The sequence below is a fragment of the Chiloscyllium plagiosum genome, unplaced genomic scaffold (assembly GCF_037043375.1).
Source record: "Chiloscyllium plagiosum isolate Xiang-an unplaced genomic scaffold, Cpla_swu_hap1 HiC_scaffold_51, whole genome shotgun sequence".
Classification (NCBI taxonomy): domain Eukaryota; kingdom Metazoa; phylum Chordata; class Chondrichthyes; order Orectolobiformes; family Hemiscylliidae; genus Chiloscyllium; species Chiloscyllium plagiosum.
This window is the reverse complement of record NW_028270189.1, coordinates 14,256,419-14,282,727: the sequence shown is the minus strand read 5'-3', so window position 1 is coordinate 14,282,727 and position 26,309 is coordinate 14,256,419. Positions and strand designations below refer to the sequence as shown.

At 46.2% G+C, this 26,309-nt stretch overlaps 4 non-coding genes across 4 annotated transcripts; all 4 read right to left on the bottom strand.

Moving 5' to 3' along the window:
* Positions 1-6,523: 6,523 nt before the first annotated feature.
* trnal-aag (transfer RNA leucine (anticodon AAG)) lies at positions 6,524-6,605 on the bottom strand. Its single transcript has one exon. It is a non-coding gene; the product is annotated as a tRNA-Leu (tRNA).
* Positions 6,606-8,229: 1,624 nt separating this feature from the next.
* Positions 8,230-8,302, bottom strand: trnav-uac (transfer RNA valine (anticodon UAC)). The gene has a single exon. It is a non-coding gene; the product is annotated as a tRNA-Val (tRNA).
* Positions 8,303-12,334: 4,032 nt separating this feature from the next.
* trnal-aag (transfer RNA leucine (anticodon AAG)) lies at positions 12,335-12,416 on the bottom strand. The gene has a single exon. It is a non-coding gene; the product is annotated as a tRNA-Leu (tRNA).
* An 11,521-nt stretch (positions 12,417-23,937) lies between these two features.
* trnal-aag (transfer RNA leucine (anticodon AAG)) lies at positions 23,938-24,019 on the bottom strand. The gene has a single exon. It is a non-coding gene; the product is annotated as a tRNA-Leu (tRNA).
* Between the last annotated feature and the right edge of the window lie 2,290 nt (positions 24,020-26,309).

The following is a 26,309-nucleotide window of genomic DNA, read 5'->3' as shown; positions in this document are numbered from 1 at the left end:
GGTTCAGTGGCACCCAGCGCTGAAAGTTGAAGCCATTTTACCTTTCACCTTTCTGTTTCCAATCGCTCGTTGTTTAATGGGACTTCTTTAATTTTGGCTATGTGGTGAGCATGGACGAGATACACCGAAGTATCTGTTTCCACGCGGTGTGCGCCAATAACATTGTGTTGCTTACACCGGCTGTAAAGGATTACTTTTTAGCGGAGCTTGCCGTCGCAATCTGTGGCACAATCATTTAGTCTGTTCGACTGCTCACGGGAAAGGTAGCGTTGTAAGACACTGCAGAAACGAACGACTTCCTTACTTTTGCTCCGACTGACCATACTCCGGGAAATTTTCCCAGATTCTCAGTTGAGGATTTTTGCAGCTGGAAGTTACCTCAGAAACCCTGTTAATTCGTAATGTATTGAGCGAATCGCAAAACAGAAAGCATTTAACACGGAACACAAACAAAAATGGCAAACCAAATGCATTTTCAGACACAGCGAGCATGAATGCAAAATGTGAGACAGGCCGGGGGCATGAGTCATAAAGTAATCTCACAACTAACAACAGGGCAATTCCAAACTGCTCTTTCAAACATACTGGAGCCTGAGTGCACCACCACTTCCCAGACAATGCTGAAAAGAGAGAAAGAAAGAATACAATAAGAATGGGCCATAAAAAAGTGAATTTCACCAATCACAGACTCGATTAGATTACCTTTCCCTTCCGATGTCCGCAGGACGGAAATGAAGGAAATGGGAGAAATTCAATAACATGTGACATCGCAATTCATTGGAACGATTTTCCCATTGGCCATAAAACAAAATAACGACGAGTCGTGCCACCGCAGGACTTTGTTTCACAACAGCAATGAAATCACAGTCGCCATTCGGTTCCAGTAAACGCTCAACTTGCCTGGGACAGCAGAGCTGTTTGCGATTTTCCACGCGGGAGGCGAACACGATCATGACAGCACAGACACCGCAAAAGTCGGCACTTTCCCACACCACAGTTAATTGCCCGGAAAGCAAACCCAACTTTCTTCGGTTTTAAACAGAAATGCAGCAGGAGTCGAAACAGCATTTTAACAAGCTGCGACGTTGGAAACGATCAGCAGAAATGGCAGCGGTGGGATTCGAACCCACGCCTCTGTCGAGACTGGAGCCTTAATCCAGCGCCTTAGACCGCTCGGCCACATTACCAGCCAGCCGCGCCGCCCCATTTTCTTGCACTTCCAATTGTGCTCCTGCATAACAACCGATGCAAAGCCACGTGAAAAGGGTTCCATGATCCCTCTCCGACTCGCACAACTGCTGGGATGTGCCCGTCTACAATATCAATTTCGCAGCAGATAATGATAGCCCATCAATCCAGACAACTATCAATGGTATGCTGAGTCTATCTTCTCAGAATCTTTTCAACTACAAACGTATCTGTGAGTGAGTGAGAACATACGATCGGTTATGATTTGGTCAAATTACCATGAGCTGCTTGACATTACTGCAATTTCGATTCTTGCTTTGCTGAATGATTTTACCCATTGCTCGAAACAGGACAACTTTCACGTTTACACGGAACATGAAACACACCGGACTACAGGGAAAATGCACAAAGCTGAGCAGGCCGTGTTCCACATCATACCGCGCAGCATAGTTACAGTCACTGTGTCTGTTTTGCAGAATAAGAGTCCCAAAGAATATTCTCCACCCTAAAACCGGAGGTAGCATTACAATCCGTGAACGACAGATCGCATTGTGAGGATGCTCTGACCTCGGAGCCAGTTCGAGATGACACTTTCCTTGCCTTTTTGCCTTAACCGTGCAATTCGCTGCAGAGATGTTCACACCTGGATATGAGCCACATGGATACCAACTGAGTCGACGAGAAGCGACTCAATAAATTTTGCTAAACTCCACGGTGCTTATTAGAAATACAGTTTCTGTTCACATCAATGTAAAAGGCACTTTCTGAACATAGTAACAGAAGTCAAAACGTAATTAGCTCACCCCACCCCCATTCCGGAAGAGGTGCTAACTGCCCTTGAGTGCTTTTTTGTTCTCGATGTGAAGAGCTCTCACGCCTGAGTCACCTTCACACGTCTCTGGTTGCTGAGTGAATCACAAAGAAGGAATTTCACCAGATCTGCAACTGCCTCACTTCCCCACTCGCCCTCCCAGTTTACATTTTCCTGCTCGTCAGTGATCTAAAGAAAACCACATGGATGCGATGTCATTCTGTAGCCTCTCTGTCGATTCCTCCGTTTCAGTTCCAACGTGGTTAGATCTCGGGGCGCTATCAAAGCACAGGTCCAGAGGTTCCTCTGAGAGTGTAATTTCTTTCATTGCTAATTGAATGAGCCACTAACGTGCGAACTGCTCCAAAACATGATTCAGGACCTCTGGTAACAACTCACGCACGTTGAATAACGACAGACAGCTTCCAAATGATGTCCTTCATAGACGACTTTGGGGGTACATTTGACAGACACACTAGTTCAGGAATCCGCGGTGCGCTGTGACACCAGCGCATCAGCTTCTTCCCTGTCTTGGAAACGGTCCGCCTGCGCAAGGAATGCAAGTGCGGTACTGCTTTTCGTGGAAGGATCAGAAGGCGATAACTACACTCTCAAACAGAATGGCATATGATCACAATCAGGTTGGAGAAAAACTTTACAATGCTTTGCACAGTAATTAAATCGAGTTGCATTACATTTCACTACGAGAGCAGATTTACATTGAAATTAGAACATAGAAGAATACAGCGCAGTACAGGCCCTTGGGCCCTCGATGTTGCGCCGATCCAAGCCCACCTAAACTACACTAACCCACTATCCTCCATATACCTATCCAATGCCCTCTTAAATGCCCATAAAGAGGGAGAGTCCACCACTGTTACTGGCAGGGCATTCCATGAACTAACGACTCGCTGAGTGAAGAACCTACCCCTAACATCAGTCCTATATCTACCCCCCCTTAATTTAAAGCTATGCCCCCTTGTAATACCCGACTCAATACGCGGGAAAAGGTTCATACTGTCGACCCTATCTAACCCCCTAATCATCTTGTACACCTCAATCAAGTCACCCCTAAACCTTCTTTTCTCTAGTGAAAACAGCCCCAAGTGCCTCAGTCTTTCCTCATACGATTTTCCTTCCATACCAGGCAACATCCTGGTAAACCTCCTCTGCACCCGTTCCAATGCCTCCACATCCTTCCTATAGTATGGCGACCAAAACTGCACACAATATTCCAGATGCGGCCGCACCAGAGTCTTATACAACTGCATCATGACCTCAGGACTCCGGAACTCAATTCCTCTACCAATAAAAGCCAGTACGCCATATGCCTTCCTCACCGTTCTATTTACCTGGGTGGCAACTTTCAGAGATCTGTGTACATGGACACCAAGATCCCTCTGCTCATCCACACTACCAAGTATCCGACCATTAGCCCAGTACCCCATCTTTTTGTTATTCTTCCCAAAGTGAATCACCTCGCACTTAGCTACATTGAATTCCATCTGCCACCTTTCTGCCCAGCTCTGCAGCTTCTCTATATCCTGCTGTAACCTGCCACATGCTTCCTCACTGTCAACAACTCCTCCGACTTTCGTATCATCCGCAAACTTGCTCACCCAACCTTCTAACCCCTCTTCCAGGTCATTTATAAAAATGACAAACAGCAATGGTCCCAAAACAGATCCTTGCGGAACACCGCTAGTGACGGCACTCCATGAAGAAACTTTGCCATCAACTACTACCCTCTGTCTTCTTCCATCCAGCCAATTCCTAATCCAAACCTCCAACTCACCCTCAATGCCATATCTCCGTATTTTCTGCAGTAGCCTACCATGGGGAACCTTATCAAACGCCTTACTAAAATCCATATATACCACATCTACCGCTTTCCCCTCATCAACCTCCTTCGTCACCTTTTCAAAGAATTCAATAAGGTTTGTGAGGCACGACTTGCCCTTCACAAAACCATGCTGACTATCCTTGATCACATTATTCCTATCTAGATGTGCATAAATCCTATCCCTTACAATTCTCTCTAAGACTTTGCCCACAACAGAAGTGAGACTCACCGGCCTATAGTTACTAGGGCTATCCCTACTCCCCTTTTTGAACAAGGGAACCACATTTGCTATCCTCCAGTCTTCTGGGACTACTCCTGTAGACAAAGAGGACATAAAAATCAAGGCCAATGGCTCTGCAATCTCCTCCCTTGCTTCCCAGAGAATCCTAGGATAAATGCCATCAGGCCCAGGGGACTTATCTATTTTCACCTTTTCCAGGATTTCCAACACGTCTTCTCTACATACCTCAAAGCCATCCATTCTACTTATTTGTGCCTCAGTATTCTCATCGACAACAATGCCCTGTTCCTGAGTGAATACTGAAGAAAAGTATTCATTCAGTGTCTCCCCAATCTCTTCCGCCTCCACACGCAACTTCCCCCTACTATCCTTGACTGGACCTATTCCTACCCTAGTCATTCTTTTATTCCTAACATACCTATAGAAAGCCTTAGGGTTTTCCCTAATCCTATCTACTAAGGACCTTTCATGTCCCCTCCTTGCTGCTTTTAGCTCTCTCTTCAGGTCCTTCCTGGCTACCCTATAACTCTCAATCGCCCCAATTGAACCTTCACGTCTCATCTTGAGATAGGCCGCCCTCTTCCATTTAACAAGGGATTCCAATTCCTTATTAAACCACGGCTCCCTCGCACGACCCTTTCCTTCCTGCCTGACAGGTACATATTTATCAAGGACACTCAATAGTTGCCCCTTGAACAAGTTCCACATATCATTTACACTCTTGCCTTGGAGTCTACTTTTCCAAGCCACACATCCTAAGTCATGCCTCACCGCATCATAATTTCCCTTACCCCAACTATAATTCTTGCCCTGTAGTACACACTTATCCCTCTCCATCACGAGTGTAAAAATCACCGAATTATGGTCACTATCCCCAAAGTGCTCACCTACCTCTAATTCTAACACCTGGCCTGGTTCGTTACCCAGAACCAAATCCAGTATGGCCTCACCTCTTGTTGGCCTGTCTACATATTGTGTCAGGAAACTCTCCTGCACACATTGAACAAACACTGACCCATCTAACGAACTTGAGCTATAGCTTTCCCAATCAATATCAGGTAAGTTAAAGTCCCCCATAACAACCACCCTTTTCCTGTCACTCATCTCCTGAATCACCTTCCCAATCCTTTCTTCAATGATTCTAGGTTCAAGCAAATTCGAAGGCAGGTTTGCAGATGGGAAAGCAAGCAAGAAAACTCCGCTCCTGTCCATGTAAAATGCTGCACTTGAAGAACAAAGCAGTTTCTGCTCAGTTTCGAACTGGGGACCTTTCGCGCGTAAGGCGAACGTGATGACCACTACACTACAGGAACAAGGCGCAGTCGCCACTGCTAGGGTTCAGTGGCACCCAGCGCTGAAAGTTGAAGCCATTTTACCTTTCATCTTTCTGTTTCCAATCGCTCGTTGTTTAATGGGACTTCTTTAATTTTGGCTATGTGGTGAGCATGGACGAGATACACCGAAGTATCTGTTTCCACGCGGTGTGCGCCAATAACATTGTGTTGCTTACACCGGCTGTAAAGGATTACTTTTTAGCGGAGCTTGCCGTCGCAATCTGTGGCACAATCATTTAGTCTGTTCGACTGCTCACGGGAAAGGTAGCGTTGTAAGACACTGCAGAAACGAACGACTTCCTTACTTTTGCTCCGACTGACCATACTCCGGGAAATTTTCCCAGATTCTCAGTTGAGGATTTTTGCAGCTGGAAGTTACCTCAGAAACCCTGTTAATTCGTAATGTATTGAGCGAATCGCAAAACAGAAAGCATTTAACACGGAACACAAACAAAAATGGCAAACCAAATGCATTTTCAGACACAGCGAGCATGAATGCAAAATGTGAGACAGGCCGGGGGCATGAGTCATAAAGTAATCTCACAACTAACAACAGGGCAATTCCAAACTGCTCTTTCAAACATACTGGAGCCTGAGTGCACCACCACTTCCCAGACAATGCTGAAAAGAGAGAAAGAAAGAATACAATAAGAATGGGCCATAAAAAAGTGAATTTCACCAATCACAGACTCGATTAGATTACCTTTCCCTTCCGATGTCCGCAGGACGGAAATGAAGGAAATGGGAGAAATTCAATAACATGTGACATCGCAATTCATTGGAACGATTTTCCCATTGGCCATAAAACAAAATAACGACGAGTCGTGCCACCGCAGGACTTTGTTTCACAACAGCAATGAAATCATAGTCGCCATTCGGTTCCAGTAAACGCTCAACTTGCCTGGGACAGCAGAGTTGTTTGCGATTTTCCACGCGGGAGGCGAACACGATCATGACAGCACAGACACCGGAAAAGTCGGCACTTTCCCACACCACAGTTAATTGCCCGGAAAGCAAACCCAACTTTCTTCGGTTTTAAACAGAAATGCAGCAGGAGTCGAAACAGCATTTTAACAAGCTGCGACGTTGGAAACGATCAGCAGAAATGGCAGCGGTGGGATTCGAACCCACGCCCCTGTCGAGACTGGAGCCTTAATCCAGCGCCTTAGACCGCTCGGCCACACTACCAGCCAGCCGCGCCGCCCCATTTTCTTGCACTTCCAATTGTGCTCCTGCATAACAACCGATGCAAAGCCACGTGAAAAGGGTTCCATGATCCCTCTCCGACTCGCACAACTGCTGGGATGTGCCCGTCTACAATATCAATTTCGCAGCAGATAATGATAGCCCATCAATCCAGACAACTATCAATGGTATGCTGAGTCTATCTTCTCAGAATCTTTTCAACTACAAACGTATCTGTGAGTGAGTGAGAACATACGATCGGTTATGATTTGGTCAAATTACCATGAGCTGCTTGACATTACTGCAATTTCGATTCTTGCTTTGCTGAATGATTTTACCCATTGCTCGAAACAGGACAACTTTCACGTTTACACGGAACATGAAACACACCGGACTACAGGGAAAATGCACAAAGCTGAGCAGGCCGTGTTCCACATCATACCGCGCAGCATAGTTACAGTCACTGTGTCTGTTTTGCAGAATAAGAGTCCCAAAGAATATTCTCCACCCTAAAACCGGAGGTAGCATTACAATCCGTGAACGACAGATCGCATTGTGAGGATGCTCTGACCTCGGAGCCAGTTCGAGATGACACTTTCCTTGCCTTTTTGCCTTAACCGTGCAATTCGCTGCAGAGATGTTCACACCTGGATATGAGCAACATGGATACCAACTGAGTCGACGAGAAGCGACTCAATAAATTTTGCTAAACTCCACGGTGCTTATTAGACATGCAGTTTCTGTTCACATCAATCTAAAAGGCAGTTTCTGAACATAGTAACAGAAGTCAAACGATAATTAGCTCACCCCACCCCCACTCCGGAAGAGGTGCTAACTGCCCTTGAGTGCTTTTTTGTTCTCGATGTGAAGAGCTCTCACGCCTGAGTCACCTTCACACGTCTCTGGTTGCTGAGTGAATCACAAAGAAGGAATTTCACCAGAGCTGCAACTGCCTCACTTCCCCACTCGCCCTCCCAGTTTACATTTTCCTGCTCGTCAGTGATTTAAAGAAAACCAAATGGATGCGATGTCATTCTGCAGCCTCTCTGTCGATTCCTCCGTTTCAGTTCCAACGTGGTTAGATCTCGGGGCGCTATCAAAGCACAGGTCCAGAGGTTCCTCTGAGAGTGTAATTTCTTTCATTGCTAATTGAATGAGCCACTAACGTGCGAACTGCTCCAAACCATGATTCTTGACCTCTGGTAACAACTCACGCACGTTGAATAACGACAGACAGCTTCCAAATGATGTCCTTCATAGACGACTTTGGGGGTACATTTGACAGACACACTAGTTCAGGAATCCGCGGTGCGCTGTGACACCAGCGCATCAGCTTCTTCCCTGTCTTGGAAACGGGCCGCCTGCGCAAGGAATGCAAGTGCGGTACTGCTTTTCGTGGAAGGATCAGAAGGCGATAACTACACTCTCAAACAGAATGGCATATGATCACAATCAGGTTGGAGAAAAACTTTACAATGCTTTGCACAGTAATTAAATCGAGTTGCATTACATTTCACTACGAGAGCAGATTTGTTCAAGCAAATTCGAAGGCAGGTTTGCAGATGGGAAAGCAAACAAGAAAACTCCGCTCCTGTCCATGTAAAATGCTGCACTTGAAGAACAAAGCAGTTTCTGCCCAGTTTCGAACTGGGGACCTTTCGCGCGTAAGGCGAACGTGATGACCACTACACTACAGAAACAAGGCGCAGTCGTCACTGCTAGGGCTCAGTGGCACCCAGCGCTGAAAGTTGAAGCCATTTTACCTTTCACCTATCTGTTTCCAATCGCTCGTTGTTTAATGGGACTTCTTTAATTTTGGCTATGTGGTGAGCATGGACGAGATACACCGAAGTATCTGTTTCCACGCGGTGTGCGCCAATAACATTGTGTTGCTTACACCGGCTGTAAAGGATTACTTTTTAGCGGAGTTTGCCGTCGCAATCTGTGGCACAATCATTTAGTCTGTTCGACTGCTCACGGGAAAGGTAGCGTTGGAAGACACTGCAGAAACGAACGACTTCCTTACTTTTGCTCCGACTGACCATACTCCGGGAAATTTTCCCAAATTCTCAGTTGAGGATTTTTGCAGCTGGAAGTTACCTCAGAAACCCTGTTAATTCGTAATGTATTGAGCGAATCGCAAAACAGAAAGCATTTAACACGGAACACAAACAAAACTGGCAAACCAAATGCATTTTCAGACACAGCGAGCATGAATGCAAAATGTGAGACAGGCCGGGGTCATGAGTCATAAAGTAATCTCACAACTAACAACAGGGCAATTCCAAACTGCTCTTTCAAACATACTGAGTGCACCACCACTTCCCAGACAATGCTGAAAAGAGAGAAAGAAAGAATACAATAAGAATGGGCCATAAAAAAGTGAATTTCACCAATCACGGACTCGATTAGATTACCTTTCCCTTCCGATGTCCGCAGGACAGAAATGAAGGAAATGGGAGAAATTCAATAACATGTGACATCGCAATTCATTGGAACGATTTTCCCATTGGCCATAAAACAAAATAACGACGAGTCGTGCCACCGCAGGACTTTGTTTCACAACAGCAATGAAATCACAGTCGCCATTCGGTTCCAGTAAACGCTCAACTTGCCTGGGACAGCAGAGCTGTTTGCGATTTTCCACGCGGGAGGCGAACACGATCATGACAGCACAGACACCGGAAAAGTCGGCACTTTCCCACTCCACAGTTAATTGCCCGGGAAGCAAACCCATTTTTCTTCGGTTTTTAACAGAAATGCAGGAGGAGTCGAAATAGCATTTTAACAAGCTGCGACGTTGGAAACGGTCAGCAGAAATGGCAGCGGTGGGATTCGAACACTCACCTCTGTCGAGACTGGAACCTTAATCCAGCGCCTTAGACCGCTCGGCCACACTACCAGCCAGCTGCTCCGCCCCATTTTCTTGCACTTCCAATTGTGCTCCTGCATAACAACCGATGCAAAGCCACGTGAAAAGGGTTCCATGATCCCTCTCCGACTCGCACAACTGCTGGGATGTGCCCGTCTACAATATCAATTTCGCAGCAGATAATGATAGCCCATCAATCCAGACAACTATCAATGGCAAGCTGAGTCTATCTTCTCAGCATCTTTTCAACTACAAACGTATCTGTGAGTGAGTGAGAACATACGATCGGATATGATTTGGTCAAATTACCATGAGCTGCTTGACATTACTGCAATTTCGATTCTTGCTTTGCTGAATGATTTTACCCATTGCTCGAAACAGGACAACTTTCACGTTTACACGGAACATGAAACACACCGGACTACAGGGAAAATGCACAAAGCTGAGCAGGCCGTGTTCCACATCATACCGCGCAGCATAGTTACAGTCACTGTGTCTGTTTTGCAGAATAAGAGTCCCAAAGAATATTCTCCACCCTAAAACCGGAGGTAGCATTACAATCCGTGAACGACAGATCGCATTGTGAGGATGCTCTGACCTCGGAGCCAGTTCGAGATGACACTTTCCTTGCCTTTTTGCCTTAACCGTGCAATTCGCTGCAGAGATGTTCACACCTGGATATGAGCCACATGGATACCAACTGAGTCGACGAGAAGCGACTCAATAAATTTTGCTAAACTCCACGGTGCTTATTAGAAATGCAGTTTCTGTTCACATCAATCTAAAAGGCAGTTTCTGAACATAGTAACAGAAGTCAAAACGTAATTAGCTCACCCCACCCCCACTCCGGAAGAGGTGCTAACTGCCCTTGAGTGCTTTTTTGTTCTCGATGCGAAGAGCTCTCACGCCTGAGTCACCTTCACACGTCTCTGGTTGCTGAGTGAATCACAAAGAAGGAATTTCACCAGAGCTGCAACTGCCTCACTTCCCCACTCGCCCTCCCAGTTTACATTTTCCTGCTCGTCAGTGATTTAAAGAAAACCAAATGGATGCGACGTCATTCTTTAGCCTCTCTGTCGATTCCTCCGTTTCAGTTCCAACGTGGTTAGATCTCGGGGCGCTATCAAAGCACAGGTCCAGAGGTTCCTCTGAGAGTGTAATTTCTTTCATTGCTGTTGCTAATTGAATGAGCCACGAACGTGCGAACTGCTCCAAAACATGATTCTTGACCTCTGGTAACAACTCACGCACGTTGAATAACGACAGACAGCTTCCAAATGATGTCCTTCATAGACGACTTTGGGGGTACATTTGACAGACACACTAGTTCAGGAATCCGCGGTGCGCTGTGACACCAGCGCATCAGCTTCTTCCCTGTCTTGGAAACGGGCCGCCTGCGCAAGGAATGCAAGTGCGGTACTGCTTTTCGTGGAAGGATCAGAAGGCGATAACTACACTCTCAAACAGAATGGCATATGATCACAATCAGGTTGGAGAAAAACTTTACAATGCTTTGCACAGTAATTAAATCGAGTTGCATTACATTTCACTACGAGAGCAGATTTGTTCAAGCAAATTCGAAGGCAGGTTTGCAGATGGGAAAGCAAGCAAGAAAACTCCGCTCCTGTCCATGTAAAAGGCTGCACTTGAAGAACAAAGCAGTTTCTACCCAGTTTCGAACTGGAGACCTTTCGCGCGTAAGGCGAACGTGACGACCACTACACTACAGAAACAAGACGCAGTCGCCACTGCTAGGGCTCAGTGGCACCCAGCGCTGAAAGTTGAAGCCATTTTACCTTTCACCTTTCTGTTTCCAATCGCTCGTTGTTTCATGGGACTTCTTTAATTTTGGCTATGTGGTGAGCATGGACGAGATACACCGAAGTATCTGTTTCCACGCGGTGTGCGCCAATAACATTGTGTTGCTTACACCGGCTGTAAAGGATTACTTTTTAGCGGAGCTTGTCGTCGCAATCTGTGGCACAATCATTTAGTCTGTTCGACTGCTCACGGGAAAGGTAGCGTTGTAAGACACTGCAGAAACGAACGACTTCCTTACTTTTGCTCGGACTGACCATACTCCGGGAAATTTTCCCAGATTCTCAGTTGAGGATTTTTGCAGCTGGAAGTTACCTCAGAAACCCTGTTAATTCGTAATGTATTGAGCGAATCGCAAAACAGAAAGCATTTAACACGGAACACAAACAAAACTGGCAAACCAAATGCATTTTCAGACACAGCGAGCATGAATGCAAAATGTGAGACAGGCCGGGGTCATGAGTCATAAAGTAATCTCACAACTAACAACAGGGCAATTCCAAACTGCTCTTTCAAACATACTGGAGCCTGAGTGCACCACCACTTCCCAGACAATGCTGAAAAGAGAGAAAGAAAGAATACAATAAGAATGGGCCATAAAAAAGTGAATTTCACCAATCACAGACTCGATTAGATTACCTTTCCCTTCCGATGTCCGCAGGACGGAAATGAAGGAAATGGGAGAAATTCAATAACATGTGACATCGCAATTCATTGGAACGATTTTCCCATTGGCCATAAAACAAAATAACGACGAGTCGTGCCACCGCAGGACTTTGTTTCACAACAGCAATGAAATCACAGTCGCCATTCGGTTCCAGTAAACGCTCAACTTGCCTGGGACAGCAGAGCTGTTTGCGATTTTCCACGCGGGAGGCGAACACGATCATGACAGCACAGACACCGGAAAAGTCGGCACTTTCCCACACCACAGTTAATTGCCCGGGAAGCAAACCCAATTATCTTCGGTTTTAAACAGAAATGCAGCAGGAGTCGAAACAGCATTTTAACAAGCTGCGACGTTGGAAACGATCAGCAGAAATGGCAGCGGTGGGATTCGAACCCACGCCCCTGTCGAGACTGGAGCCTTAATCCAGCGCCTTAGACCGCTCGGCCACACTACCAGCCAGCCGCGCCGCCCCATTTTCTTGCACTTCCACTTGTGCTCCTGCATAACAACCGGTGCAAAGCCACGTGAAAAGGGTTCCACGATCCCTCTCCGACGCGCACAACTGCTGGGATGTGCCCGTCTACAATATCAATTTCGCAGCAGATAATGATAGCCCATCAATCCAGACAACTATCAATGGTATGCTGAGTCTATCTTCTCAGAATCTTTTCAACTACAAACGTATCTGTGAGTGAGTGAGAACATACGATCGGTTATGATTTGGTCAAATTACCATGAGCTGCTTGACATTACTGCAATTTCGATTCTTGCTTTGCTGAATGATTTTACCCATTGCTCGAAACAGGACAACTTTCACGTTTACACGGAACATGAAACACACCGGACTACAGGGAAAATGCACAAAGCTGAGCAGGCCGTGTTCCACATCATACCGCGCAGCATAGTTACAGTCACTGTGTCTGTTTTGCAGAATAAGAGTCCCAAAGAATATTCTCCACCCTAAAACCGGAGGTAGCATTACAATCCGTGAACGACAGATCGCATTGTGAGGATGCTCTGACCTCGGAGCCAGTTCGAGATGACACTTTCCTTGCCTTTTTGCCTTAACCGTGCAATTCGCTGCAGAGATGTTCACACCTGGATATGAGCCACATGGATACCAACTGAGTCGACGAGAAGCGACTCAATAAATTTTGCTAAACTCCACGGTGCTTATTAGAAATGCAGTTTCTGTTCACATCAATGTAAAAGGCACTTTCTGAACATAGTAACAGAAGTCAAAACGTAATTAGCTCACCCCACCCCCATTCCGGAAGAGGTGCTAACTGCCCTTGAGTGCTTTTTTGTTCTCGATGTGAAGAGCTCTCACGCCTGAGTCACCTTCACACGTCTCTGGTTGCTGAGTGAATCACAAAGAAGGAATTTCACCAGATCTGCAACTGCCTCACTTCCCCACTCGCCCTCCCAGTTTACATTTTCCTGCTCGTCAGTGATTTAAAGAAAACCAAATGGATGCGATGTCATTCTGTAGCCTCTCTGTCGATTCCTCCGTTTCAGTTCCAACGTGGTTAGATCTCGGGGCGCTATCAAAGCACAGGTCCAGAGGTTCCTCTGAGAGTGTAATTTCTTTCATTGCTAATTGAATGAGCCACTAACGTGCGAACTGCTCCAAAACATGATTCAGGACCTCTGGTAACAACTCACGCACGTTGAATAACGACAGACAGCTTCCAAATGATGTCCTTCATAGACGACTTTGGGGGTACATTTGACAGACACACTAGTTCAGGAATCCGCGGTGCGCTGTGACACCAGCGCATCAGCTACTTCCCTGTCTTGGAAACGGGCCGCCTGCGCAAGGAATGCAAGTGCGGTACTGCTTTTCGTGGAAGGATCAGAAGGCGATAACTACACTCTCAAACAGAATGGCATATGATCACAATCAGGTTGGAGAAAAACTTTACAATGCTTTGCACAGTAATTGAATCGAGTTGCATTACATTTCACTACGAGAGCAGATTTGTTCAAGCAAATTCGAAGGCAGGTTTGCAGATGGGAAAGCAAGCAAGAAAACTCCGCTCCTGTCCATGTAAAATGCTGCACTTGAAGAACAAAGCAGTTTCTGCCCAGTTCCGAACTGGGGACCTTTCGCGCGTAAGGCGAACGTGATGACCACTACACTACAGAAACAAGGCGCAGTCGCCACTGCTAGGGCTCAGTGGCACCCAGCGCTGAAAGTTGAAGCCATTTTACCTTTCACCTTTCTGTTTCCAATCGCTCGTTGTTTAATGGGACTTCTTTAATTTTGGCTATGTGGTGAGCATGGACGAGATACACCGAAGTATCTGTTTCCACGCGGTGTGCGCCAATAACATTGTGTTGCTTACACCGGCTGTAAAGGATTACTTTTTAGCGGAGCTTGCCGTCGCAATCTGTGGCACAATCATTTAGTCTGTTCGACTGCTCACGGGAAAGGTAGCGTTGTAAGACACTGCAGAAACGAACGACTTCCTTACTTTTGCTCCGACTGACCATACTCCGGGAAATTTTCCCAGATTCTCAGTTGAGGATTTTTGCAGCTGGAAGTTACCTCAGAAACCCTGTTAATTCGTAATGTATTGAGCGAATCGCAAAACAGAAAGCATTTAACACGGAACACAAACAAAACTGGCAAACCAAATGCATTTTCAGACACAGCGAGCATGAATGCAAAATGTGAGACAGGCCGGGGTCATGAGTCATAAAGTAATCTCACAACTAACAACAGGGCAATTCCAAACTGCTCTTTCAAACATACTGAGTGCACCACCACTTCCCAGACAATGCTGAAAAGAGAGAAAGAAAGAATACAATAAGAATGGGCCATAAAAAAGTGAATTTCACCAATCACAGACTCGATTAGATTACCTTTCCCTTCCGATGTCCGCAGGACAGAAATGAAGGAAATGGGAGAAATTCAATAACATGTGACATCGCAATTCATTGGAACGATTTTCCCATTGGCCATAAAACAAAATAACGACGAGTCGTGCCACCGCAGGACTTTGTTTCACAACAGCAATGAAATCACAGTCGCCATTCGGTTCCAGTAAACGCTCAACTTGCCTGGGACAGCAGAGCTGTTTGCGATTTTCCACGCGGGAGGCGAACACGATCATGACAGCACAGACACCGGAAAAGTCGGCACTTTCCCACACCACAGTTAATTGCCCGGGAAGCAAACCCAATTATCTTCGGTTTTAAACAGAAATGCAGCAGGAGTCGAAACAGCATTTTAACAAGCTGCGACGTTGGAAACGATCAGCAGAAATGGCAGCGGTGGGATTCGAACCCACGCCTCTGTCGAGACTGGAGCCTTAATCCAGCGCCTTAGACTGCTCGGCCACACTACCAGCCAGCCGCGCCGCCCCATTTTCTTGCACTTCCACTTGTGCTCCTGCATAACAACCGGTGCAAAGCCACGTGAAAAGGGTTCCATGATCCCTCTCCGACTCGCACAACTGCTGGGATGTGCCCGTCTACAATATCAATTTCGCAGCAGATAATGATAGCCCATCAATCCAGACAACTATCAATGGTATGCTGAGTCTATCTTCTCAGAATCTTTTCAACTACAAACGTATCTGTGAGTGAGTGAGAACATACGATCGGTTATGATTTGGTCAAATTACCATGAGCTGCTTGACATTACTGCAATTTCGATTCTTGCTTTGCTGAATGATTTTACCCATTGCTCGAAACAGGACAACTTTCACGTTTACACGGAACATGAAACACACCGGACTACAGGGAAAATGCACAAAGCTGAGCAGGCCGTGTTCCACATCATACCGCGCAGCATAGTTACAGTCACTGTGTCTGTTTTGCAGAATAAGAGTCCCAAAGAATATTCTCCACCCTAAAACCGGAGGTAGCATTACAATCCGTGAACGACAGATCGCATTGTGAGGATGCTCTGACCTCGGAGCCAGTTCGAGATGACACTTTCCTTGCCTTTTTGCCTTAACCGTGCAATTCGCTGCAGAGATGTTCACACCTGGAAATGAGCCACATGGATACCAACTGAGTCGACGAGAAGCGACTCAATAAATTTTGCTAAACTCCACGGTGCTTATTAGAAATGCAGTTTCTGTTCACATCAATGTAAAAGGCACTTTCTGAACATAGTAACAGAAGTCAAAACGTAATTAGCTCACCCCACCCCCACTCCGGAAGAGGTGCTAACTGCCCTTGAGTGCTTTTTTGTTCTCGATGTGAAGAGCTCTCACGCCTGAGTCACCTTCACACGTCTCTGGTTGCTGAGTGAATCACAAAGAAGGAGTTTCACCAGATCTGCAACTGCCTCAATTCCCCACTCGCCCTCCCAGTTTACATTTTCCTGCTCGTCAGTGATTTAAAGAAAACCAAATGGATGCGATGTCATTCTGTAGCCTCTCTGTCGATTCCTCCGTTTCAGTTCCAACGTGGTTAGATCTCGGGGCGCTATCAAAGCACAGGTCCAGAGGTTCCTCTGAGAGTGTAATTTCTTTCATTGCTAATTGAATGAGCCACTAACGTGCGAACTGCTCCAAAACATGATTCAGGACCTCTGGTAACAACTCACGCACGTTGAATAACGACAGACAGCTTCCAAATGATGTCCTTCATAGACGACTTTGGGGGTACATTTGACAGACACACTAGTTCAGGAATCCGCGGTGCGCTGTGACACCAGCGCATCAGCTTCTTCCCTGTCTTGGAAACGGGCCGCCTGCGCAAGGAATGCAAGTGCGGTACTGCTTTTCGTGGAAGGATCAGAAGGCGATAACTACACTCTCAAACAGAATGGCATATGATCACAATCAGGTTGGAGAAAAACTTTACAATGCTTTGCACAGTAATTAAATCGAGTTGCATTACATTTCACTACGAGAGCAGATTTGTTCAAGCAAATTCGAAGGCAGGTTTGCAGATGGGAATGCAAGCAAGAAAACTACGCTCCTGTCCATGTAAAATGCTGCACTTGAAGAACAAAGCAGTTTCTGCCCAGTTCCGAACTGGGGACCTTTCGCGCGTAAGGCGAACGTGATGACCACTACACTACAGAAACAAGGCGCAGTCGCCCCTGCTAGGGCTCAGTGGCACCCAGCGCTGAAAGTTGAAGCCATTTTACCTTTCACCTTTCTGTTTCCAATCGCTCGTTGTTTAATGGGACTTCTTTAATTTTGGCTATGTGGTGAGCATGGACGAGATACACCGAAGTATCTGTTTCCACGCGGTGTGCGCCAATAACATTGTGTTGCTTACACTGGCTGTAAAGGATTACTTTTTAGCGGAGCTTGCCGTCGCAATCTGTGGCACAATCATTTAGTCTGTTCGACTGCTCACGGGAAAGGTAGCGTTGTAAGACACTGCAGAAACGAACGACTTCCTTACTTTTGCTCCGACTGACCATACTCCGGGAAATTTTCCCAGATTCTCAGTTGAGGATTTTTGCAGCTGGAAGTTACCTCAGAAACCCTGTTAATTCGTAATGTATTGAGCGAATCGCAAAACAGAAAGCATTTAACACGGAACACAAACAAAACTGGCAAACCAAATGCATTTTCAGACACAGCGAGCATGAATGCAAAATGTGAGACAGGCCGGGGTCATGAGTCATAAAGTAATCTCACAACTAACAACAGGGCAATTCCAAACTGCTCTTTCAAACATACTGGAGCCTGAGTGCACCACCACTTCCCAGACAATGCTGAAAAGAGAGAAAGAAAGAATACAATAAGAATGGGCCATAAAAAAGTGAATTTCACCAATCACAGACTCGATTAGATTACCTTTCCCTTCCGATGTCCGCAGGACGGAAATGAAGGAAATGGGAGAAATTCAATAACATGTGACATCGCAATTCATTGGAACGATTTTCCCATTGGCCATAAAACAAAATAACGACGAGTCGTGCCACCGCAGGACTTTGTTTCACAACAGCAATGAAATCACAGTCGCCATTCGGTTCCAGTAAACGCTCAACTTGCCTGGGACAGCAGAGCTGTTTGCGATTTTCCACGCGGGAGGCGAACACGATCATGACAGCACAGACACCGGAAAAGTCGGCACTTTCCCACACCACAGTTAATTGCCCGGGAAGCAAACCCAGTTTTCTTCGGTTTTGAACAGAAATGCAGCAGGAGTCGAAACAGCATTTTAACAAGCTGCGACGTTGGAAACGATCAGCAGAAATGGCAGCAGTGGGATTCGAACCCACGCCTCTGTCGAGACTGGAGCCTTAATCCAGCGCCTTAGACCGCTCGGCCACACTACCAGCCAGCCGCGCCGCCCCATTTTCTTGCACTTCCAATTGTGCTCCTGCATAACAACCGATGCAAAGCCACGTGAAAAGGGTTCCATGATCCCTCTCCGACTCGCACAACTGCTGGGATGTGCCCGTCTACAATATCAATTTCGCAGCTGATAATGATAGCCCATCAATCCAGACAACTATCAATGGTATGCTGAGTCTATCTTCTCAGAATCTTTTCAACTACAAACGTATCTGTGAGTGAGTGAGAACATACGATCGGTTATGATTTGGTCAAATTACCATGAGCTGCTTGACATTACTGCAATTTCGATTCTTGCTTTGCTGAATGATTTTACCCATTGCTCGAAACAGGACAACTTTCACGTTTACACGGAACATGAAACACACCGGACTACAGGGAAAATGCACAAAGCTGAGCAGGCCGTGTTCCACATCATACCGCGCAGCATAGTTACAGTCACTGTGTCTGTTTTGCAGAATAAGAGTCCCAAAGAATATTCTCCACCCTAAAACCGGAGGTAGCATTACAATCCGTGAACGACAGATCGCATTGTGAGGATGCTCTGACCTCGGAGCCAGTTCGAGATGACACTTTCCTTGCCTTTTTGCCTTAACCGTGCAATTCGCTGCAGAGATGTTCACACCTGGATATGAGCCACATGGATACCAACTGAGTCGACGAGAAGCGACTCAATAAATTTTGCTAAACTCCACGGTGCTTATTAGAAATGCAGTTTCTGTTCACATCAATGTAAAAGGCACTTTCTGAACATAGTAACAGAAGTCAAAACGTAATTAGCTCACCCCACCCCCACTCCGGAAGAGGTGCTAACTGCCCTTGAGTGCTTTTTTGTTCTCGATGTGAAGAGCTCTCACGCCTGAGTCACCTTCACACGTCTCTGGTTGCTGAGTGAATCACAAAGAAGGAATTTCACCAGATCTGCAACTGCCTCACTTCCCCACTCGCCCTCCCAGTTTACATTTTCCTGCTCGTCAGTGATTTAAAGAAAACCAAATGGATGCGATGTCATTCTGTAGCCTCTCTGTCGATTCCTCCGTTTCAGTTCCAACGTGGTTAGATCTCGGGGCGCTATCAAAGCACAGGTCCAGAGGTTCCTCTGAGAGTGTAATTTCTTTCATTGCTAATTGAATGAGCCACTAACGTGCGAACTGCTCCAAAACATGATTCAGGACCTCTGGTAACAACTCACGCACGTTGAATAACGACAGACAGCTTCCAAATGATGTCCTTCATAGACGACTTTGGGGGTACATTTGACAGACACACTAGTTCAGGAATCCGCGGTGCGCTGTGACACCAGCGCATCAGCTTCTTCCCTGTCTTGGAAACGGGCCGCCTGCGCAAGGAATGCAAGTGCGGTACTGCTTTTCGTGGAAGGATCAGAAGGCGATAACTACACTCTCAAACAGAATGGCATATGATCACAATCAGGTTGGAGAAAAACTTTACAATGCTTTGCACAGTAATTAAATCGAGTTGCATTACATTTCACTACGAGAGCAGATTTGTTCAAGCAAATTCGAAGGCAGGTTTGCAGATGGGAAAGCAAGCAAGAAAACTACGCTCCTGTCCATGTAAAATGCTGCACTTGAAGAACAAAGCAGTTTCTGCCCAGTTTCAAACTGGGGACCTTTCGCGCGTAAGGCGAACGTGATGACCACTACACTACAGAAACAAGGGGCAGTCGCCACTGCTAGGGCTCAGTGGCACCCAGCGCTGAAAGTTGAAGCCATTTTACCTTTCACCTTTCTGTTTCCAGTCGCTCGTTGTTTAATGGGACTTCTTTAATTTTGGCTATGTGGTGAGCATGGACGAGATACACCGAAGTATCTGTTTCCACGCGGTGTGCGCCAATAACATTGTGTTGCTTACACCGGCTGTAAAGGATTACTTTTTAGCGGAGCTTGCCGTCGCAATCTGTGGCACAATCATTTAGTCTGTTCGACTGCTCACGGGAAAGGTAGCGTTGTAAGACACTGCAGAAACGAACGACTACCTTACTTTTGCTCCGACTGACCATACTCCGGGAAATTTTCCCAGATTCTCAGTTGAGGATTTTTGCAGCTGGAAGTTACCTCAGAAACCCTGTTAATTCGTAATGTATTGAGCGAATCGCAAAACAGAAAGCATTTAACACGGAACACAAACAAAACTGGCAAACCAAATGCATTTTCAGACACAGCGAGCATGAATGCAAAATGTGAGACAGGCCGGGGGCATGAGTCATTAAGTAATCTCACAACTAACAACAGGGCAATTCCAAACTGCTCTTTCAAACATACTGAGTGCACCACCACTTCCCAGACAATGCTGAAAAGAGAGAAAGAAAGAATACAATAAGAATGGGCCATAAAAAAGTGAATTTCACCAATCACGGACTCGATTAGATTACCTTTCCCTTCCGATGTCCGCAGGACAGAAATGAAGGAAATGGGAGAAATTCAATAACATGTGACATCGCAATTCATTGGAACGATTTTCCCATTGGCCATAAAACAAAATAACGACGAGTCGTGCCACCGCAGGACTTTGTTTCACAACAGCAATGAAATCACAGTCGCCATTCGGTTCCAGTAAACGCTCAACTTGCCTGGGACAGCAGAGCTGTTTGCGATTTTCCACGCGGGAGGCGAACACGATCATGACAGCACAGACACCGGAAAAGTCGGCACTTTCCCACACCACAGTTAATTGCCCGGGAAGCAAACCCAATTATCTTCGGTTTTAAACAGAAATGCAGCAGGAGTCGAAACAGCATTTTAACAAGCTGCGACGTTGGAAACGATCAGCAGAAATGGCAGCGGTGGGATTCGAACCCACGCCTCTGTCGAGACTGGAGCCTTAATCCAGCGCCTTAGACTGCTCGGCCACACTACCAGCCAGCCGCGCCGCCCCATTTTCTTGCACTTCCACTTGTGCTCCTGCATAACAACCGGTGCAAAGCCACGTGAAAAGGGTTCCATGATCCCTCTCCGACTCGCACAACTGCTGGGATGTGCCCGTCTACAATATCAATTTCGCAGCAGATAATGATAGCCCATCAATCCAGACAACTATCAATGGTATGCTGAGTCTATCTTCTCAGAATCTTTTCAACTACAAACGTATCTGTGAGTGAGTGAGAACATACGATCGGTTATGATTTGGTCAAATTACCATGAGCTGCTTGACATTACTGCAATTTCGATTCTTGCTTTGCTGAATGATTTTACCCATTGCTCGAAACAGGACAACTTTCACGTTTACAAGGAACATGAAACACACCGGACTACAGGGAAAATGCACAAAGCTGAGCAGGCCGTGTTCCACATCATACCGCGCAGCATAGTTACAGTCACTGTGTCTGTTTTGCAGAATAAGAGTCCCAAAGAATATTCTCCACCCTAAAACCGGAGGTAGCATTACAATCCGTGAACGACAGATCGCATTGTGAGGATGCTCTGACCTCGGAGCCAGTTCGAGATGACACTTTCCTTGCCTTTTTGCCTTAACCGTGCAATTCGCTGCAGAGATGTTCACACCTGGATATGAGCCACATGGATACCAACTGAGTCGACGAGAAGCGACTCAATAAATTTTGCTAAACTCCACGGTGCTTATTAGAAATGCAGTTTCTGTTCACATCAATGTAAAAGGCACTTTCTGAACATAGTAACAGAAGTCAAAACGTAATTAGCTCACCCCACCCCCACTCCGGAAGAGGTGCTAACTGCCCTTGAGTGCTTTTTTGTTCTCGATGTGAAGAGCTCTCACGCCTGAGTCACCTTCACACGTCTCTGGTTGCTGAGTGAATCACAAAGAAGGAGTTTCACCAGATCTGCAACTGCCTCACTTCCCCACTCGCCCTCCCAGTTTACATTTTCCTGCTCGTCAGTGATTTAAAGAAAACCAAATGGATGCGATGTCATTCTGTAGCCTCTCTGTCGATTCCTCCGTTTCAGTTCCAACGTGGTTAGATCTCGGGGCGCTATCAAAGCACAGGTCCAGAGGTTCCTCTGAGAGTGTAATTTCTTTCATTGCTAATTGAATGAGCCACTAACGTGCGAACTGCTCCAAAACATGATTCAGGACCTCTGGTAACAACTCACGCACGTTGAATAACGACAGACAGCTTCCAAATGATGTCCTTCATAGACGACTTTGGGGGTACATTTGACAGACACACTAGTTCAGGAATCCGCGGTGCGCTGTGACACCAGCGCATCAGCTTCTTCCCTGTCTTGGAAACGGGCCGCCTGCGCAAGGAATGCAAGTGCGGTACTGCTTTTCGTGGAAGGATCAGAAGGCGATAACTACACTCTCAAACAGAATGGCATATGATCACAATCAGGTTGGAGAAAAACTTTACAATGCTTTGCACAGTAATTAAATCGAGTTGCATTACATTTCACTACGAGAGCAGATTTGTTCAAGCAAATTCGAAGGCAGGTTTGCAGATGGGAAAGCAAGCAAGAAAACTACGCTCCTGTCCATGTAAAATGCTGCACTTGAAGAACAAAGCAGTTTCTGCCCAGTTTCAAACTGGGGACCTTTCGCGCGTAAGGCGAACGTGATGACCACTACACTACAGAAACAAGGCGCAGTCGCCACTGCTAGGGCTCAGTGGCACCCAGCGCTGAAAGTTGAAGCCATTTTACCTTTCACCTTTCTGTTTCCAGTCGCTCGTTGTTTAATGGGACTTCTTTAATTTTGGCTATGTGGTGAGCATGGACGAGATACACCGAAGTATCTGTTTCCACGCGGTGTGCGCCAATAACATTGTGTTGCTTACACCGGCTGTAAAGGATTACTTTTTAGCGGAGCTTGCCGTCGCAATCTGTGGCACAATCATTTAGTCTGTTCGACTGCTCACGGGAAAGGTAGCGTTGTAAGACACTGCAGAAACGAACGACTACCTTACTTTTGCTCCGACTGACCATACTCCGGGAAATTTTCCCAGATTCTCAGTTGAGGATTTTTGCAGCTGGAAGTTACCTCAGAAACCCTGTTAATTCGTAATGTATTGAGCGAATCGCAAAACAGAAAGCATTTAACACGGAACACAAACAAAACTGGCAAACCAAATGCATTTTCAGACACAGCGAGCATGAATGCAAAATGTGAGACAGGCCGGGGGCATGAGTCATTAAGTAATCTCACAACTAACAACAGGGCAATTCCAAACTGCTCTTTCAAACATACTGAGTGCACCACCACTTCCCAGACAATGCTGAAAAGAGAGAAAGAAAGAATACAATAAGAATGGGCCATAAAAAAGTGAATTTCACCAATCACAGACTCGATTACATTACCTTTCCCTTCTGATGTCCGCAGGACAGAAATGAAGGAAATGGGAGAAATTCAATAACATGTGACATCGCAATTCATTGGAACGATTTTCCCATTGGCCATAAAACAAAATAACGACGAGTCGTGCCACCGCAGGACTTTGTTTCACAACAGCAATGAAATCACAGTCGCCATTCGGTTCCAGTAAACGCTCAACTTGCCTGGGACAGCAGAGCTGTTTGCGATTTTCCACGCGGGAGGCGAACACGATCATGACAGCACAGACACCGGAAAAGTCGGCACTTTCCCACACCACAGTTAATTGCCCGGGAAGCAAACCCAATTATCTTCGGTTTTAAACAGAAATGCAGCAGGAGACGAAACTGCATTTTAACAAGCTGCGACGTTGGAAACGATCAGCAGAAATGGCAGCGGTGGGATTCGAACCCACGCCTCTGTCGAGACTGGAGCCTTAATCCAGCGCCTTAGACCGCTCGGCCACACTACCAGCCAGCCGCGCCGCCCCATTTTCTTGCACTTCCAATTGTGCTCCTGCATAACAACCGATGCAAAGCCACGTGAAAAGGGTTCCATGATCCCTCTCCGACTCGCACAACTGCTGGGATGTGCCCGTCTACAATATCAATTTCGCAGCAGATAATGATAGCCCATCAATCCAGACAACTATCAATGGTATGCTGAGTCTATCTTCTCAGAATCTTTTCAACTACAAACGTATCTGTGAGTGAGTGAGAACATACGATCGGTTATGATTTGGTCAAATTACCATGAGCTGCTTGACATTACTGCAATTTCGATTCTTGCTTTGCTGAATGATTTTACCCATTGCTCGAAACAGGACAACTTTCACGTTTACACGGAAAATGAAACACACCGGACTACAGGGAAAATGCACAAAGCTGAGCAGGCCGTGTTCCACATCATACCGCGCAGCATAGTTACAGTCACTGTGTCTGTTTTGCAGAATAAGAGTCCCAAAGAATATTCTCCACCCTAAAACCGGAGGTAGCATTACAATCCGTGAACGACAGATCGCATTGTGAGGATGCTCTGACCTCGGAGCCAGTTCGAGATGACACTTTCCTTGCCTTTTTGCCTTAACCGTGCAATTCGCTGCAGAGATGTTCACACCTGGATATGAGCCACATGGATACCAACTGAGTCGACGAGAAGCGACTCAATAAATTTTGCTAAACTCCACGGTGCTTATTAGAAATGCAGTTTCTGTTCACATCAATCTAAAAGGCAGTTTCTGAACATAGTAACAGAAGTCAAAAGGTAATTAGCTCACGCCACCCCCACTCCGGAAGAGGTGCTCACTGCCCTTGAGTGCTTTTTTGTTCCCGATGTGAAGAGCTCTCACGCCTGAGTCACCTTCACACGTCTCTGGTTGCTGAGTGAATCACAAAGAAGGAATTTCACCAGAGCTGCAACTGCCTCACTTCCCCACTCGCCCTCCCAGTTTACATTTTCCTGCTCGTCAGTGATTTAAAGAAAACCAAATGGATGCGATGTCATTCTGTAGCCTCTCTGTCGATTCCTCCGTTTCAGTTCCAACGTGGTTAGATCTCGGGGCGCTATCAAAGCACAGGTCCAGAGGTTCCTCTGAGAGTGTAATTTCTTTCATTGCTAATTGAATGAGCCACTAACGTGCGAACTGCTCCAAACCATGATTCTTGACCTCTGGTAACAACTCACGCACGTTGAATAACGACAGACAGCTTCCAAATGATGTCCTTCATAGACGACTTTGGGGGTACATTTGACAGACACACTAGTTCAGGAATCCGCGGTGCGCTGTGACACCAGCGCATCAGCTTCTTCCCTGTCTTGGAAACGGGCCGCCTGCGCAAGGAATGCAAGTGCGGTACTGCTTTTCGTGGAAGGATCAGAAGGCGATAACTACACTCTCAAACAGAATGGCATATGATCACAATCAGGTTGGAGAAAAACTTTACAATGCTTTGCACAGTAATTAAATCGAGTTGCATTACATTTCACTACGAGAGCAGATTTGTTCAAGCAAATTCGAAGGCAGGTTTGCAGATGGGAAAGCAAGCAAGAAAACTACGCTCCTGTCCATGTAAAATGCTGCACTTGAAGAACAAAGCAGTTTCTGCCCAGTTTCAAACTGGGGACCTTTCGCGCGTAAGGCGAACGTGATGACCACTACACTACAGAAACAAGGCGCAGTCGCCACTGCTAGGGCTCAGTGGCACCCAGCGCTGAAAGTTGAAGCCATTTTACCTTTCACCTTTCTGTTTCCAATCGCTCGTTGTTTAATGGGACTTCTTTAATTTTGGCTATGTGGTGAGCATGGACGAGATACACCGAAGTATCTGTTTCCAAGCTCAGTTCTTGTTCATGTTAAATGCTGCAGTCGAAGAACAACACAGTTTCGGCCGAGTTTCGAACTGGGGACTTTTCGCGTTTTAGACGAACGCGATGACCACTCTACTACCGGAACCAGCCCCTGCCGCCATTTTTGCGGCTTTGTGGCATCCGCCACCATTTCCCCGTCAATACTGAAAAGAGAAAAAGAAAGAACCTAATAAGAATGGGCCATAAAAAGTGAATTTCACCACTCACAGTCTCGATTAGATCACAGTCTTGACTGTCCCTTCTAGGCGGAAATGAAGGAAATGGGAGAAATTCAATAACATATGACACCGAAATTCATCGGAACGGTTTTTCCATTCGCCAGAAAACCAAATTAGGGCGAGTCGAGTCACCGCAGGACTTTGTTTCACAACAGCGATGAAATACAGTCTGCATTC